Genomic DNA, 4,307 nt, shown 5'->3' on the forward strand with positions numbered 1-4,307 from the left:
GCATTTACAGCTTTCTTGAGGCAGCTGGAGACAGTAAACAACGGAGAAGAGAAGCCCAGCCACTCATGAGACAGAGAATGAAGGTCTTGATGAATTTTAAATTATCCTGCAAAATACCTTCTTTGCAAAATTATGTTCAAAGCATTTGCTTTTCTAACATAAAACATGGACCATATCTACTTAAACATGATATCTGGAATCAAAGTCTGCTCACACAAAACTACTATGGGGTAAAATGTATTTATGTGAGAATCTGCTTGGGTAAGAAGGTTCTTCGGGTACCTGAGAGACATGCCACCTACTAAAGACATTTAAATGCATAAAGAATGTTACCTGAAAAGTATTTGAATGTTTATCAAAACAATCAAATAAATATTGAGTATGAATGTCCAATGTTTTAGCACATATTTGTTTGGCAAACAGCATTTCCAAAAATAATCTTCTAATCTACCCAATGGCACATTCATTCAAGCTTTCTTACATCTTACATCTAAGCCTTCAGGGACCCAAGAGTACACTCCCCTCCCCATATAGAATATAATATAAAAATAATCTAAGTACTCGGTCTTAGCGCCATCTTCCTTGAGACTCCTGTGCCTTGAAAACGAAGTGGTGAAAGAAGAGAATGTATAGGCTGAACCGCAAGAGAAGAAAGATAAGGTTGAGGTCCAAGTAAACCAGTCTGTGCACCCATGATGCCTGAAGGAGCAGAAGTTAGGGATGCTGAAGGCCAGGACACCGGAACAATTTGTTGGACTGTATGCTGCTGTTGGTAATAAGTCTCAGTAGATTTGGAATGTCACCTTGCTGAGATTACCTGGGAAAATGACTCCCTTTCTTACAACCAAAACAGTCCCGCTGGCCCTCTGCCCTGGACCTTTGGCATTCTGGACTAGAACTGTTCTGTCTTGTGGCCTAGTGTAACTCATGTACAGTAAATCCTCTTGCTGTCAGCTGAAAAAAAAAATCTAAGTAACCATTGTGCTGTGGAGCAAACAAAAGTATTCTGTAAGTGTTCTCCCAGTATCCTTTTACATGCCTCTTCTATAAAATCAATGCTCTTTCTTTAGTCAGTACTGAAGCTGTTCACCTGTTAAATCCATCCCATAGTGAGTAGTGATTGGCTTCCCTATAGCACAGGGCATGAACTAAGACTGCTAATAAGAATCCATCCTCTGGTCTACCCTGAAACAGGCTATGAAGGGGTGGTCCTTTCTGTTTGCTAAGAGATTTATCCAGGTTCTCGCCCATGTGAAGGAATATATCTACAGAGAAAGTGAACAGAGAGAATTTGCTTAAGGAAATGGAAATGGAGAGAATGCACCAGTGACATTGTGTTCCTTGTTCCCATCTCTCATCCTTACAGATATATGGATCGATGAGCCAGTTAATAATTATATCATATATTTGTGTGACCTTGAGATTTTGCCTCTTGACTATATGTTAGAATTATTTGGTTTTGACTCCTTTAGTTTTCCTATTTGGTTTTGGAGGTATGAAATCTGCATTTTCCTTGAACTCATGATATAGAAGAGAATGGCCTTGAATCCCTGATTTTTCCTGCTTCCACTTCCTACTCTGAGAATATTGAAATATCCTTCTATGCCATGAAACACAATTTTAATTTAGTGCTTTGTTTTCATAAGTAGCATCACTAATGAGTTTTAAATTCTTGAGTACATAGAAGTTCTCAGACTTAAAAGACTTGGCTTTCTAAATAAGGGACATGGTTAGATCGGTGTTAGAACAATTTTGACAGAAAATAAATGAGTCACAAAATGAGTAATATCTGGATGCCTTATTAGCTGATAATATAATATAGAACAATATCAAATAAGTTATTTGGATGTAATCCATGCCATTGTATTTTAGTTTGGCAAAGGCTGAACATTATATAAGTTATGAGAAAGCAGAAATAGTTAAAAGATGAGGCTACCCTTTCCCAGGTCAAGAGAAAACAAAAGTTGAAGAGCTATAAACATTCTTAAGTCTAAATGAGAAAATGGAAGCCTCATGGGTAGCTGAAGGTCATCCTTATAAGGTTTGGAAACAGGTGTGTTCTCATTTCTGAGTTATAATTGCTCCTTCCTTACATGGCCTGTTGCTCCTGTTAGATTTATTACCTCTGGCTGCATCTCTTCCCAGATGGAATTTTCCAGAACACTCGGGTTGCTCTTTCTCGACAAATCAATGCTTTGTGTCACTATTTAAAATAATACCACCTCACTAGTTTTCTCAAAAGTATATAAAACCACCTGGGAAAATTTGCCTGCACATATAGTACTTCTTTGTTTCAGTTGACATTCGACATTGTGGTTATGTGCTTACAGACAAGTGTGTGTCTTCTTCATCTTCAGAACCTACAAACATGTTCTCCTGTGTTACACCTAGTATTTTATATCTATATTTTATTTGTTTGGAAGTCAGAGAACAACTTTGTCAAGTTGCTGTTCTCCTTTTGCCTTTCTATGGCTTCTGAGACCTGAACTCAGATGGTCTGGTTTACATAACAAGTGTTTTTCCTGATTAACCATCTCAGCATCCCCATGGTTTTAATGTTGATTAATATAAATTATAACACAATTTATTAGTTACCCGTGTACAATACTTTTTTGATACTAAATATAGGCCCTTAAAAGCCTATATGCAAGCTTTTAGAAAAAGAATTGGGTTTTGCAGATGCCACATTCGCTTTTCTCTTCTTGCTCCAGCCATGGTCACCCCAGCCTTCTGTGTTTTTCTATAACCTGGCTGATGCTGAGCCCTTGGGCCTCGTCTCCTTCAAGCTATTTACAGACAAAGTTCCAAAGACAGCAGAAAACTTTTGTGCTCTGAGCACTGGAGAGAAAGGATTTATCGATAAGGGTTCCTCCTTTCACAGAATTATTCTGGGATTCATATGTCAGGGTGGCATGATGGCAATGGCAGCAGATCCATCTATGGGGAGAAATTTGAGGATGAGAACTTCATCCTGAAGCAGGATGAAGGTCCTGGCATCTTGGCCATGGCAAATGCTGGACCAACACAAATGGTTCCCAGTTTTTTATCTGTACTGCCAAGACTGAATGGCTGGATGGCAAGCATGTGGTCTTTGGGAAGAAGGCATGAACATTGTAGAAGCCATGGAGCGTTTTGGGTCCAGGAATGGCAAGACCAGCGAGAAGATCTTCATTTCTGACTGTGGATAACTCTAATTTCATTTGACTTGTGGGCATTTTACCCACCAAACCATGCCTTCTGTAGCTCAGAAAAGCGTCCCTACCCCATCTGCTCACAATTTCCTGTAATCTCTGCTCTCACTGAAGCTCTTTGGGTTGCATATTTTCCCCATTCTCCTTCAAGTCTAGCTGGATTGCAAAGTTAAGTTTATGATTATGAATGAAAACTAAATAAGAAGAAAAAGAAAAAGAATTGATATGGAAGAGTGCTTTCTTACATCCAACATCTTCTTCCTAGCAGAAATCCTGAAGAAAACAGAGTAAATGCTCTGATTTTTTTTAAAAAAAAAAGCTTTTAATGATGATTTGTGAGTTTCACATCATGCACCCCAGTTCCACTATCTCCTTGTCCTCTAGTACCCACCCTTTGCCCTTGCAAATTCGCCCCCCCCCAAATGTAAAATACTCAAACAAATAAAATAAAAAAATCAGAAACAAAGCATACAAGACATCTTGTGGAAACTGTAGTGTGTCACAGTTTCTCCCACAATATACCCTTCTGTCCACTTTTTCACTTGTTACATCTTACTTGTAAGTGTTCATTGCAGTGAGTGATCAGTCTGGTTTGAAGTCTCTGACTTCTATGACACTATCAATATTGGATCCTCACTTGGATTTCTCCCAGTTATTCTATTGTTGCCCCATGTCATGGATAACCTGCAGCTTTGACTCAGCCAGACCAGCCTTTTTATGTGCCCCAACAGTTCACAGATTATGCAGATTTTTGGAGTAGGCCAACTCAAAGCCCTGAATCTAGGCCTAGATGTTAGCTGAGCTGGTCAGCTCTCCCACTTTCATGGCCTTGGGCCAGCTTACCCACACCCATGCATCCAGAGCCTGTCATACTATGCAGCCCAGTCAAGGTGTGGGACCCACACTCCCAAGTGCTGCAGCTATAGAGTGGCTGGGCCATTTCTCCTGCTCTCATAGACTCTGGGCTGACTCACCTCTGTCTTCATCATCAAGAGCAGGTTCATTGTGTTGCCCAGGCAAGGTTCAGGTCCCACTTTCCTGCCAATGATTGGCAAAGCCAGCTTTCCCACTCTGTGTTTTAAAAAAAAAATTAGTAGAAAATATCTGAGACTTAAA

At 39.7% G+C, this 4,307-nt stretch overlaps 1 pseudogene; it reads left to right on the forward strand.

Annotated features, from left to right (window-relative positions):
• Positions 1 to 695: 695 nt before the first annotated feature.
• LOC110295735 (peptidyl-prolyl cis-trans isomerase A pseudogene) lies at positions 696 to 3,188 on the forward strand (annotated as a pseudogene).
• The last annotated feature ends 1,119 nt before the right edge of the window (positions 3,189 to 4,307 follow it).

This window comes from Mus caroli, unplaced genomic scaffold (genome assembly GCF_978045245.1).
Source record: "Mus caroli unplaced genomic scaffold, Mus_caroli_1 scaffold_7, whole genome shotgun sequence".
NCBI classification, from domain to species: Eukaryota; Metazoa; Chordata; class Mammalia; order Rodentia; family Muridae; genus Mus; species Mus caroli.